Genomic DNA, 14,978 nt, shown 5'->3' with positions numbered 1-14,978 from the left:
TTTTTTAATGCACCCCATTTTACTTTCAGATTCACAGATTCACAGATTCAGCTGGGGGGACAGCTGGTGGCCTCGTGAGTTAGGGCCGGCCCCTACACCAGTGATGGAACTCAGAAACCTGGGAGTGTGGTTAGATCACACCCTCTGCTTTACGACCCAGACTAAGAGAGTGGCGGCATGCTGTTTTGGTGTCCTGCGTGGGCTAAGGCCGGTGCTCAAATTTTTTGATGCTCCGACAAGACAGTTGGTCATTCAAGCGACGATTATCTCCCGGCTGGACTATGCCAGCTCGCTCCTACTGGGAGCAAACCAATCGGAGATCGTTCGCTTACAACGCGTACAGAACGCGGCTGCGAGAGCAGTGGTGGGTCTGCCAAGGTTCTGTCCCACTTCTAATACTTTGCGGTCCCTACACTGGCTACCGATTAAAAGTCGAATTCATTTCAAGGCCCTTAGCCTTGCTTTCAAAATTTTAAAAGGGTCGGCACCTGAGATTCTTAATAATCTCGTATCCGCCTATGTCCCGACCCGCTCTCTTAGATCTCTCGGGCAATCCCTTGTGGTTGTCCCGCGTTTCAGGCTTAGCCGGATGGGCAGTCGTTCTTTTCGTGTGAGAGCTGCGACCCTCTGGAATGCTCTCCCTTTAGAAATCCGCCTGTTAGAGGACTTATTAGTATTTCGAAGGGCCCTGAAAACTCACTTGTTTTAAATTTCCTTATATTCACTTTCCTGTTCTTTTAGCGTTGTGTTATGTCCACCATTCCCTGCGCCAGGACGCTCCTTAGCTGGAGCATCTGTGCGCAAAATAAATGATATTAACATAACATAACATAACATAACAAATGTCCCCTTGGGTTACTACCTCCTGTTACTGTTTTTCAGCCCACGTATGGTTTCAAAGCTTAATACATACCTTAAGGATGTATTAAATATTCAGAAGGGAAACTATTAACATTTCCCTTCCAAATTCTGAATTGTTAAATGGGCTTAGTACATTTAAAAAAGGGGTTTAGCATTTACAAACTCTGTGAATTACCGAACAAGTGGAATTTTTTTAACAATAAAACCGGTGGTACATGAGGCCATTTTTCTCAATTCTCTTCAAATTAAGTTTGCTAATAATGTTAGTTGAATAATAAAAGGTGCATGTACATATTTAGGGTTAGTGTTCCTTCAGATCAAATAAAAACCATCACACATAACTCTTACACAATTCTTAAAGACAGAATTTCTGACATCCAGCTTTAATGTTTTGTTAAATATATTTGCAAAAGTTGTCACTTAAACAGGAAAGCAGCTAAAGCAGTCTCTGGCCATAGAAAAGGATGTAATCATAATTGTAAGATACATTTTCTGAGTTTCAGGAACAATGTGTGTCTTCTGGGTTTCCTCTAAACCACTATAATAAACATATTCAATCCTTTTAGATTTGATCTGTCTGTACTGGTTTCTATTGTAGACAATAATCTAGATTTAGACCAAGGATCAATTCCAGCCATGACTTTTAAAATCTATTTATCATTGATCTCTTTTAGCGTTATCTCAACTAACACTGTAATAGAACTGATCTGAGAGATGGACCTTCAAGTATTATGCTCAGTCAATGTATTGAACAAACTCTGGAGTTAAAATCTGAATAGTTTAGATCCACAGGCATTGCCTGACCACTGTATTTTACATCAATAGATTACATATCAGCCCATTTTCTCTAAGTACAATTCAGTCATCTTCTATTTTTTGCGGAACTCGTCCAGGGTCTGTTTAAACTTTTAAAATATGACATTTAAATGTCCAAAAGTTCAGGAATTCTGGTTTCAAGCCTGGTCAACCCTTAATGAATGCTATACCGAAAGATGCCCTTCTGTTCTTACATTTTATTGTGCACCATGAATCAGAAATGGCATGTTTTTGCTTTCGGAAGTAAAATTCAAAACATAATTATTGTTGTTGCCATCCTAAAAATTATCACTAATTGGGAAGATAACAACAAGTGGTCCTGTGATGCTTGCTGGAAAGGGTAGTGTTTAATTAGAAGGTGGATTGAATTAAAGTTTAGGTGACAATTTTACAAAAGTGTATGGGTGTTGTATATATTTAAAATTGCTGATCTCCAAAAAGGCCTAAATCAATAAATTGAATGGAAATTCAAGTTTATCATTTGAATCCTATTGTTGGAAAAGATGTGATTTTGAACCCCATGAGACGGTTCCTTTCCAGAAAGCAGGCAGGATGTAATCATGAGTCAAATAATGCTGAGGAGGTTAAAATATTCAAATTGAATTCAAATTACCCATGAAATGTTCATTGTTCAATATATTTCTTAGTATTTTAATGTGCGGACTTTATTGCTTAAGGAAAATAATTAGTATTTGTTTTTCTATATGTAGGAAGCATTACATTAATGACATCAATGTATCCCAACTTCTTTCCTTTCCTGTTCTTTATGAACGTTTCCATTGTTGAACTTTAAAGACTGCCCGAAATTAGGAATTGTGCTCTACATAACTTTGCTGTGTCACAGTATGTTGATTATTATGTACTACTTTTGTCTCTTATGTGTATGGCAACTGATGTTTTGTTTTGCTTTAATAATCAGCTTATGTTTATTAGGTTTTATTATTCAATAAAATGTTTCAAACACAACAAATGGTAGTTGATATGTATTTACAACTGCAGCATTTTTATTGTATGGGCACTTTCAAAGGGGCCAAAAATATGGTCTACGGGAGGACGGAGGACCACATTGGCATCGGCAGGGAGAGGTTTGGGCATGTGATATGGAGTACATGTAAGGTTGGAAGTAGGGGAAACAAAGCATGTACATTGTGTGGACTGTGACTCCTGCAGTTATTGTGAGGGATACCATGCTACCCTGTAAATGAATCCCCTAGTGATTATTATCAACAAACTTTATTCGGTTTTATAAAAGAAAACCATAAAAGTCATACATAAAATGATGAAATGATTTTCCAAGTTACAGATTGAAAAAATATAATATGTCCAAGTTAGTCAGAACACAAGATAAAAATTCATGAATTACAGTACAGAAGTTAATCGCAGCTTGACCTGAGTCTAAGAGCGACCCGTAAAAAGTTAAGCGTATGCAAAACAGTGTCATTAGAGAGCAGTTGTAAAAGATAAGAGTTGGTCTCACCCTCCAAAAACCCTCTTTTTTGAGAATGGGAATAATAAATAACTTTCTAGGGACAGCATAAAAACTACAAAACCCTAAAAAGTGCATCATGTCCTGAGTAGGCTCCCCGTTGCAGCCACAGGGCATGAGGCACAGGCCTCTGTGGGAGCCACGAGGGTGTGCCAAGAGGTAATGGAAGAGGTTGAGCCGAAACCGGGTCAATAGAAAACGATCATGGATGCTTTTAAGCCCTAGAAAATAAGGTTCGGTGGTTGGTACAGTTTTTAACACAATGTACTTACGCACACTAGCCTTACACAGCTCATAGTTCCCTCTCTATCACAGGAGCTCATTCTTAAAAAACACTCTTTGACCAGAGAAAGGTCCCTCTTACATCTGCACTCAGGTTATCAAATAGTTTCTACCTACCCTGGAGAGACCAACTCTTATATACTGGAGCCATCGGATGCTTGAGACATGGTCAAGTGAAAGTCATTCCCGTAGGACATCTTTGCAAGTGTATTTTCTTAATCCCTTGGCTGCGGGGCATATTCCCCTGCTGTGCTGGGGGAGGGGAGGGGCACGCACAGTGCTCCGGTGCTCATGACGAGCTCAGCTAGTCATAAGCCACGGTTCTTGTGTGCTCATGACGAGCTGAGCTTGTCACGGCCACGCCAGTTTCAATAGAACGCTCAGCACAGCAGGGGAATAATCCCCGTGTGTCAGCATTCTAACGGCCGTGACGAGCTCAGCTCGTCATGAGCACACGGGAACCGTGGCTCATGACGAGCTGAGCTTGTCATGAGCATGGGAGGGGTTAATAAGCCCAAATATTAAGCCACAAAGACAGGGGACGGAAAGCCAGTACATCTGAGAGGGAAGAAATCCCCAACTCTTCGTGCACGACATAAAATGGGTTAAATGGGTTGCTTTGTGGGACAGAAAGGGCACGTCGCAGGAAAGAGTTTTCAGCACTTTGCACTGCCCCTACCCCAAAGTGACCGCATATCTCACTCCCATAACTAACCTTTGAGATATATTTGGCTTCATATATCTTCAAAAGAGCCCCTATTGCCTTCCCTTCCACTCTGCTGGCAAAGTTAAGAACAGCTGCAAAAGCTTTCACTATATCCCCTTTCTTGCAAGTCAGCAAAGGGCACCAACTCAAGGAATCGCTACACAACTCCTAAATAGGAGAAAACATTGGTCTTCGGTATTGACGAAAGGTGAACTGCTTAGCTTTACGAAGCTCACTTCAGATGAGCCCGGGAAGGAGGAGGACGCCGCGCAGTTCAGCTACCATTCACAAAGTGGACAGCTAATGTTTCAAAAAAGGCCCCACTAAGATGAACCTATGATGGAGAGGAAATAATCACAAGCATTTCGTTTTTACCATAAAGAGCAAGTGGTTTACGAAACAAGCAGAAGGTAGCTCCCTGAGGCGTCCCCCCAACCTTATAAAAGATCAAGAAAAGGTGGACCGGATTGAAGTGTGTCCCCTATTTTTCTTAAACTGAGTGAAGCTTCATCAAAGGTGTATATACAAGAATAAAAGGATGAATGAAGTGAGCGGATGAAAAACGTGCTCAGCTACATAAAAAGAAATACAACCAGGAAGAACAAACCTGGATTAAAATTGAGCTGCGAACGAGTCCTTGAAGAAGGTGCAGAATAAAGAGGCACCGAAACGCCGCGTCGACACTTTTCGTTCCCATGATAACTTTTTTTAATTTTAATTGTAAAGATGATGATGTAATGTTTGCGTAACACATTGCTATATTAGCAACTTTTAAAGTATGATGTATGTTTTTGTTTAAAAATCTTATGATAAATTGGGCATTAACCCTGTATATGTTACCATTTACTTTTAATCTTTTTTTTGCAATAAATGATTGATCAATGTTTTTATAAATATTACTGTTTCATGTCATTGTTGATACTATTAGGCACCATATGCACAAAGGTGTAAATTTGGTAACTGGTGTAACATTGTAACCCCCTGCGCCGTTATAAACGCCCTCATGTTGGTATAAGAATACTATTTATGTCGTAGTGAACCCAGGATAAGGAACCCTGTTTTTGTATAGCTTTACGAAGTCCCACCTGCAAAAATGAACGAATTGGAATGATTAAATGAAAGGTTCAAGTCCTTCATAAAAAGGGCAAAAGAATTAAGAAGAAGTTGTAGGCCCCTAGTTGTCCTTGCCCAAGGACTGCGTCGTCCGCGTAAAGGAGGACTGGCAGGCTACGCTTGCCTACCTGGGGACAATCAGCATTTGTGCTTTGCAACATCTACATGAAGTCATTACCGGTACTGATCATTCAATTTCACCTCACGTGCTATAACTATGCCGACGACACACAAATACTCCAACTGGAACACCCAAAGACATTGGAAAATCCCCAATTTTCAGTTGTCTCAGAGCTGTGGATCAGTGGATGACTTGGAGCCATCTCAAATTGAATGCTTCCAAAATGGAAATACGCAAATGTGGCGATTGGAAACATTATGACCCGCTTGCCGCCTGGCCTGATGAACTGGGATCACCGCCTAAAGTATCGAAGGAAGTTAGAAACCTCGGAATGACCATGGACTCCAAGCTATCAAAGAATGCCCAAGTGGACAAACTAGCAAGATCAAGCTTTGTCACTATAACAACACTGCAACACATTTTCCCTCATTTGGGATTTCCACACAAGGTCCAAGCTACGATCTCCCTTGTTCTGTCCAAACTCGATTACTCCAATAGCCTCTACCACGGATCACATTTAATGACCATGAAAAGACTACAACGGATTCAGAACTCGGCTACCAGACTACTCTTGTATATCAAACCTGGAGACCACATCTCACCTGCCTTGAAAGCCCTGCATTGGTAACCGGTTGCCAGAAGATCCACATTCAAGCTACTTTGCGTCACCCACAAAGCACTACATGGAATGGGACCGCTCTTCATTAGGAATAAAATCACCAAACACATTCAACAAAGGAACCTCGGGGGCGTGGCCAAGCAGCATGGCCGACAGGACGTGAGCTCCTCCAGCTCCGTCCCGAAGACCAGCAAAATCCTAACTTTGATCCTACCCGGGCTCTCCTGGTCGCTGGACAGGTTTGTCGATCGGAGCTGTGACCCCGCTGGGTTCCATGAGCCTGAAAAAACGGACCCACGACCTGCGTTCCGCTGTGAGCGCCGACACGGGTGCTCCTTGAGGGCGGAGACGGCGCGATGAATCACGCAGCGCCGGGGACTGGGCCTGCACGGTGAGGCCGGACTGCGAGCACACCACCCGGGGCTCCCGACCTGGGCGAGTCCCCTGATGTCCGCCGAGGATCTAACCACGACTCCCGCGCTGTGAGTGAGGGACTGGAGGGCGGCGGCTAAGCGATCCTGCTGCTGGGAGGTGAGGAGGAAGTCCGGACGGAGACGCCGTCCATTTTGCGCATCGCTCCTGAGTCGGAGCTCTGGGCCCCCTCCCCCCCTGCTTCTACCATTGCCGGGTGCTGTATCCCGGACCCGCCGTGGCGGCTGCACCTGGTGGGGGAAGCTGTGAGTACCGTCTACACTTACCCCGCATTGCAGTGTCTGGTGACCGCGGGGGCCTCTGGGCTGCTGCGTGCCTGGCTGGACCCGACACCTTCACGGACCCTCGCACGGACTGGGGGCCTGCTTCCCTCCTCCTGCCGAACCTCAGCCTGTCTACTCCTTTGGCTCCTTGTCACCCTACTACCTCAGGGGGGACTCTGAAACAGCGTCGCTGGGCCTACTGTCGGACTGCGCCCCTCCCCCACACGCCCGCCATCTTGGGGCCTGTGCCGGGCGGCCTCCGAGAAGTCTGCGGCGGCTGGTGGCGGAGAGCGCCTCTGTTCCTCCCGGCCCAGATCTGCGGAGCCTGGGGGATCCTTTGATGGACTGCCAACTGTGAGTACTGTGGGGTGAGGAGGTGCTGATGCCCGCGTTCCCACTGGTCTTGCTCATTGTTCTCGAGGTGGGATTCTATATCCTGACCCCCACTGTCGGGTGGTGCACGAGTGCTACCCCTGCGCTGTTTGGCCTCTCAGCTCCCTTGAACTACTGGTACTGCATCGTCTGTGTAGCGCGGGGGGCGCCTACCATCCCTGACTTGGATCGGTTCGGGGGGGGCCTCCTTGGTCGACCGGGCTTGAGGTGCGCAATTTGTGCCATACAGACTTGAGCTGCTCGTCATGACGGCCCGCACGGGTCGAGGTTCAAAGCCCTCCCAGCCTAATACGATCGTCCAGTACACCACCCCTCGCCACCAGCCGCAGAGGATCACGCGGCAGACAGGCCCTGAGGACAGAGGTGAGGACCCGTCGGAACCGACCAGAGCTGAACTCCTCAAGGCTATTCAGGGTTCCCACGCGGCCCTGGAACACCAGATTGAGACAGTCTCGATAGATGTAAACCTTCTGAGGACGGACCTTCGCAACGTCGCGGACAAGGTCTCGGATGCGGAAGGCAATATCACTCAGCTGCAGGCGGGGGTCGCTTCCCTACAAAAGTCGCTTGCCCAGCTCACCTCTACTACCCGGGCATGGAAAGGCGCGCTGAGGATGCGGAGGGACGGGCGTGTCGGAGCAACATACGAGTACTGGGAGTACCGGAACGACTGGAGGCAGGGAACCCTGAGCGCTTCCTAGAGACTTGGATCCGTGAGCACCTGTGTCCGACTGGATTGTCCAACGTCTTCATTGTGGAACGGGCGCACAGAGCCCTGGTGCCCCCTCCGCGACCGGGAGAGGCTCCTAGAGCCCTCATTGCGAAAATTCTGAATTACAAGGACCGCGACTGTATCCTCAGGGCGGCGAGGGAGACGGGGCCCCACATGATAGAGAACTGTCGCATCTCAATATACCCTGACTATACCCAACAGGTGCAGGAACAGAGGAAATCCTACTTGGGGGTTAAACAAAAACTCCGGGATATGCAGCTTCAGTACATGCTTCTGTATCCCGCCAAGCTCAAGGTGCTTGCCCAGGGCCGGGCACATTTCTTTGAGACACCAGCGGAAGTTTGGGAATGGCTGGAGATCAGAGGGGATGACTTGCCCCCAGGAGAACGTGGGGGCTCACGTGACACTTGGGGTACCAGGCCACAGAGACGGCGTCGTGGTAGGAGAACTCGTCGCTCTAGGTCCCGGGGTTCTCCTGAGGCTCGACCCACGGGGGGACCGGATGGAGCCATCCTCATGAATAACTCGCCGACGAGAGCTAGCTCGAGCTCAGCGGGGGCGGCTGCTCCTGGTGACATCCTGGTACCGGACACCTTGCAGGAAATACTGCTGGACACGGCTTCTACAGCTCCGGTGGTCCCAGAGACTGCCATACCGGCAGAGGAGTCAGAATGATCCTTGTTTAAACTATCATGGCATTTCTGTGTGCTCACTCTCAGCTGAGCGGGCCTCCTTTCACTTGCGATTCTCTGGCCTGTAGCATTTCAACATTGTCGCCGGGACCTTCCGAACTCTGGTCGGTACCTTGGGATTGCATTTGGGTCATGTGAGCTATGGGGGGTCTGAAGTGGAATTGTCTGATGTCGTGTTTACCTTACTGATACGGCTGGGGAGATATGCCCGGGTGCTTCTCTCAGATACTTTGGTCTTTCGGGAAGCTGGGTGGTTGGGTGGGTGGGGTTGTTTTGCTGTGTGTGAGTGTGTGTGGAGTGTGTGGTATGGGGTGGCGGTGCACGTCCTGGCACTGGCGGGGGAAGGGCGGGGTGGCGTTTTTGGTTGTTGCTGTCCTATTGCTCATGGGTGGTGGGGAGGAGGGTGTTCTTGCAAAAGTTTCGTGTTTTGGGGTTGTTGGGGGGTGGGGTTGGGATTGTGATACAGATGACACTGACATTATGTGCATATTGGTTCCGATTTGTGGGAGGCTTGACCTCAGAGCTGCATCCCTAGATTTAAATGTGGTAAGGGCCACTTGGAGGCGGTCCGAATTGCGCCTATACTGTAGCCCGTTTGGGCGTACGCATTGGCCATGGGATTTAAGTTTTTAACGTGGAATGTGCGTGGCTTGGGCACGTGCACCAAGAGACACAGGGTCCTCACCTTCCTTAAACGCCATGGGGTTTCGATTGCTTGTTTACAGGAGACACACCTGGACGAGGAAGGCGCACAACGCCTAGCTAGAAAGTGGAGAGGCCAGGTTTTCCATTCCTCCTATTCTACATATGCTAGGGGGGTTCTTATTTGGGTGGCCCCTGGGATTCCCTGTGCTGTTCAATATATTGACGCAGATGTCGAAGGTAGATATATATTGGCGAGAATCAGACTAGATGACAAGGACCTCCTACTTCTGAACACGTATGCCCCGAATATTGATGATCCGGCCTTCTTCTCCCAGATGCAGGATGTTGTGGCTCCGAGTTTAGATGCGCCCCTCCTTTGGTTTGGGGATTTCAATTGCGTATTGCACCATGAGTTGGACCGTCACCCATCCAGAGAGGGCACTAAGCCCCGCATGACGGCGCGCTTACGAGACGTGATGCATAATCTTGGGGCAGTGGACGTGTGGCGTACTTGCCACCCCACACAGAAGCTTTACACATGCTATACTCCGACACACGGTACACATAGTCGGCTAGACCGGGTCCTCGCAGCTAACCTTCCTCCTTCACTTACATTGACGGTTACACACCTGGCCCGATATCTGTCGGATCATGCCCCGGTCACGTGCGTGGCGCAGTGGCCTGATCGTGCGTCGCGACCGCGCACGTGGCGCCTGCCGTCTGACCTGCTTCAAGATCAGGTGGCCAGAGATCATGTAGCAACGTCGCTTTCTGACTACTTAGAACTCAATTGGGTGGGAAATGACCTATCCTACTCCACCCGGTGGGAGGCACTTAAGGCAGTCGTACCCGGAGCATGTATGGGCTTATCGTACGGGGTCAGGAAGCAGTTGCTCTCTGACTTACGGACTGCGGAGGATGCACTCATGCGCGCCCAATCCCAGCCCGATCCGAACGCGTTGGACCAACTGGCGGAGGGTCTTGCCCTGGTATCCATCCACGACATATTAACGCGACTTGATAAATTTACGCTAGGCCAGTATAGGCAACGTCTACACCGTGAAGGGGACAAGTCGGGCCGATTGTTGGCCTGGATTCTTCGTCGGGAGTTCACGCCCGAACAAATCGTGGCCCTTCGGAACCCCAGTGGCATTATGGTCCACTCGGAGGCGGATGTTCTTGCAGTCCTTCGTGGCCATCTGCAAACTGTGTATGCAACTGACCCGTCCATATCAGCGGACGCCTACCACTCGTATCTTGAGGACCTCCGCCTACAGACCCTGCCGGAAACTGTGGCGAAGGAACTCGATGTCAAGCTGGCGCTGGGTGAGATTACCGCGGCGATAGCCGCCCTCCCCCGAGCCAGGACTCCTGGTGGAGATGGATACCCGGCTGAGTTTTATCAGGCCTTTGGACATGTCCTGGCCCCTCCACTCTTGCAGGTCTATAACGAGGCTCTGCGTACTGGCACCCTCCCGCCCTCCATGAATCAGGGTGAGGTGTGTATGATCTTGAAGCCAGGCAGTGACAAAACAGACCCCGCAGCTTATCGACCTATCACATTGATCAACTCAGATGCAAAAATCCTTACTAAAATGCTGGCCAATCGTCTGGCCCCGCACATGTCCCAACTCGTTCATCCCGACCAGTGCGGCTTCATCCCGGGTCGCAATACGGCGATGAATTTGCGTCGCCTGAACCACATACTGCATGAGGTGCGAGGACGAGAGGGTCCTCACGTGCTGGTCTCCGTTGACCTGGCCAAAGCCTTTGATACGGTGCACTGGGGTTATCTTTTCCACGTACTCCTGAAAATGGGGTTCGGCCCTGGATTTTGCAATTGGATCCGGGTACTCTACAAGGCGCCCCGAGCCACGGTGCGGCTGGGATCGGCCCGCTCCGACGAATGGTCATTAGGGAGAGGCACCCGACAGGGCTGCCCTCTCTCCCCCCTCTTATTTGCTCTTGCCATTGAGCCCCTCGCAGTTTCCGCCCGTAGGGAACTACACGACTGGGGCATAGTGGTGGGGGATACTACCAATGTTATCTCGCTCTACGCGTATGATGCGCTTTTCTACTTGACTTCTCCGGTGGAGGCCCTCCCCATCTTAATGCGGCTATTGGACCGTTTTGGTGCGGCCTCCGGACTGCGTATGAATGTCAACAAGTCCCTGGTGTTTCCTCTGACGGACGCTGTCCCGGTCCCAGATGTGGATCACCAATATTTCGGCCTCAGGTGTGAACGGGTGGCGTTTCGGTACTTGGGTATTCAAATGGCGGCTTCTGACGACGCCCTCCTGGCGCACAATATAGACAAAATCCTCGCAGCCCTCGGTAAATCCATTGCCTTCTGGAATACACTTCCCCTCTCCCTCATGGGGCGGCTGGCAGTCGCCAAGATGGTGATGCTCCCCAGAGTCCTTTATGTGTTGCAGAATACTCTGTGTCCGTTGCCGCCCCGAGTGTTCCGTACCCTGATCTCGCTTCTCACCTCCCTACTCTGGGCGGGTGGACGCAGCAGGGTCGCGCTGCGCACGGTGACGAGGTGCTGGGACGAAGGCGGCCTCGAGGCCCCGAGGTTTGACTTGTACTACTATGCGGCACAGCTTCTCCCGGCCGCCCGGTGGTTTGCTGAACACGAGAACTGGGAGCTGGCACTGTTTGCAGGCGTGACTACTGTTAAGGACCTACAGGAGGCCTTGATGCAGGGTCGGGGCGCTGACGATACTCTGCCCTATGTGGTGAGACATACGGCCAACATTTGGCAGCGCTTTGTAGAGAAGGTTCTACGACGCGCGCCGTTCCATAGGGAGCTCCCACTTTGGATATTGGCCCCGATACTCACACTGGAGGAGAATATGTCCTTTAGGGAGTGGCGCTTGGGCGGCTGCGAGACCTTGGCGGATCTCTACCCGGATGACTCCTTTGTGTCCTTTGAGAAGGCCATTGACTCTTTTAACCTCGAAGAGGGCCAATACCTACACTATGGAAGTCTTAGGGAGGGGGCCAGGACGACGTGGCCCCCATTCCCAGAGGCACCCCAGCTCACTCATACTCTGGACATTATCTTGTCCTGTGGGAGAGGTAGGCGCCTGATCTCCCTCCTTTACTCCGCAATGCGCCGAGACTCGACTCCCCCGTTAGCGCCGGCCTGGGTGGCATGGGAGGCGGATCTGGGGATAGAATTGGACCCGGCCCAGAGGAAGAGGATTGGACTGTTGACTCGTAAAGTGTCCTGCAATGCCCGCTTTAAGCTTATACACTTTAATTCTGTTCACCGTACTTACATGACACCTGTCTCCCTCCACCGTATATCGTCAGATAGACGTCACAATTGCCCTAGGTGTGGGATGGCAAGGGCGGGGTTCCTACACCTGGCGTGGGAATGCCCATTGGTCCAGGATTTTTGGCGCAGGGTGGTGGTATCCATTACCCGTACCACCCATCTTAGGTTGCAACTAGACCCACTTCCCTGCCTGCTAGCGTTAGTGCCTAAGCCAAAGAAGAAAGGTCTGTCTTATAAATTGCTGCAACTTCTGTTGGTGCTGGCAAGGAGACGGGTGGCCATTACCTGGATGGGCCAGAGGGCGCCTGAATTTTCTCATTGGTTGCGAGATGTCAAGGAATGGACCTTGGCGGAGGAGACACACATGCAGCGCTCTCGCAGAGACGAGAAGCTCCAGGATGACTTACTCGCCTGGAGAACTATGTGTATGGAAGGGATGAGGGAGGATGACTCGGACGCCACCAGCACTGAGTTGTTTTCCTCTGCGTCCTCGGAGTCTGGTGAGGGGGAGGAGGGGGGTCTGGAGAGGGGTGTTTGAGCTGGTGCAGCGGCCCCTGGTAGTCACGCCACTGTTCCTTGACAGCCATGTTTGGATTAGCTGGGATTCCCTATAGGCCACACAACATTTTAGTGACTGTGCCCTAGCTGGCCCTTGCATGTTTCTCCTCCTATATTCTGACCTGCACTAGAATGTCATTCATGGGGTAGTTCGTTATAGTTCAAGCTGTTATGTAGTGTAGGAATGCAACATAAGAAAACTGGCGTAGACATTGATAATGTTTTATTGTTACTTGGAGCACAATTGCACTTTTCCCTATTCGAATGTATGTTTACTCCTGCGCCGCCCTGCCTCCGGGATGTGGGCCATAAACGGCTGTGTATTGGTTCTGGGACTTCTTGTTCCTGCTGTTTACATGCGGACTGGGTTGATGATTGTATATTTTGTGCCTTATTCTTATCTTCGCCACAATAAAAAAATTCTATAAAAAAAAAACAAAGGAACCTCTGCTCTAAAGGGGCATCTTGCTTCAAAATCTGAAGATACCAGAAAAAACTTGGGTGGCACACCCTTCTCTGTTCAAGCAGCCAAACTATGGAACTCTTTACCCCCCAACATAAGATCCACTGACAACCACCTTATCTTCAGAAAACTACTCAAGAATTGGCTCTTCCCCACAAAAGCACCATACACAAACAGACATTTACCATATATATCACTGTAAATAAGCATTTATTTCACTATAGATATGTACCTATCTTTGTGTATTGCTTTGTATGAACATGTACAATAATTATGTTGTTAATAAAGAAATGTAAAAATCATCTTTGGTCTACATGTACTTGCTTCCATTGTGCATCTATGTACCTTCCATGTTCTTGGATCTGTGGGTTATTTACTTTTCTCCAGAAAAAGCATATCCAATGCACTACCCAATTTCTCATCATGTATCTCTATCAATATCTTCAATCTACATATACTTACCTCCTTTATGCATCTATATACTTTCAATGTACTTATGGATCTATACATTTATCACTTTCTTCTAATTTACTCTTTCCAATGCACTACCCTATTTCTCAGCATATACCTCTCTCAATATATCTTCTAGCCCAACTATCTGTCTCATCTCGACTACTATTTCCAATGTGCTACCCTATCTCTCAACCTATACTGCTATCAATATATCCTCTACATCCACTCTCTCGTTTATACCAAACCCCATAGCAATACTATGATCCCCAAAATAACCCTTTCTAGACTCTCTCCTACTCTACCCCTCCCTGCATCATCTGACATCTTTTACTATACTGACCCCCCCAAATGAAACCTTTCTAAACTCTTCCCTCTGACTCTTTCCCTCAAAAACCCTTTTACTCATCCAAAAGCCCCCTCCTACTGCTATGACCTAAAAAAGAAATCCTTGACTATCCCACCACTATCCTTTTCAATCAAAATAACAGACTAACATGTTCACTTCTCAAATTCCATATTCCACTATACTAATTCACCACTAATCCTTTATGGGTTCCTGAGTAGCGTGCTACTTGCCAATGAAGCGTTTCAACACCCCGTCAGGGTTAGAAACGCTATATAAATGCAAACCTTTTTTTTCCCTTTTCTACTCCTTCCCAACCCTTCTCAATTCAAATAACTGACTAACATAGCCACCACTCAAATTAATTTCCTGTTTCACAATACTAATTCAACACTAATCCTTATGGGTTCCGGAGTAGCATCCTACTCACCAAAAAAGCACTTCAAAACCCCATCAGGGGTAGCAAGCGCTATATAAATACAAACCTCTTTCCCTCTTCTATCCCGCTGCCTACCCTTCTCTATCCAAATAAATGACTGACATATCCACCACTCAAATTAATTTCATGTTTCACCATACTAATTCAATGCTAATCCTTATGGGTTCCAGAGTAGTGTGCTACTCGCCAAAAAAGCGCTTTAAAACCCCATTAGGGGTAGCAAGCGCTATATAAATTCAAACCTCTTTTCCTCTTCTATCCCCCCACCTACCCT

The sequence above is a fragment of the Lissotriton helveticus genome (genome assembly GCF_964261635.1).
Source record: "Lissotriton helveticus chromosome 1_1 unlocalized genomic scaffold, aLisHel1.1 SUPER_1_unloc_8, whole genome shotgun sequence".
Taxonomy (NCBI): Eukaryota; Metazoa; Chordata; class Amphibia; order Caudata; family Salamandridae; genus Lissotriton; species Lissotriton helveticus.
The sequence above is the reverse complement of the archived record's forward strand: the minus strand, read 5'-3'. Positions refer to the sequence as shown.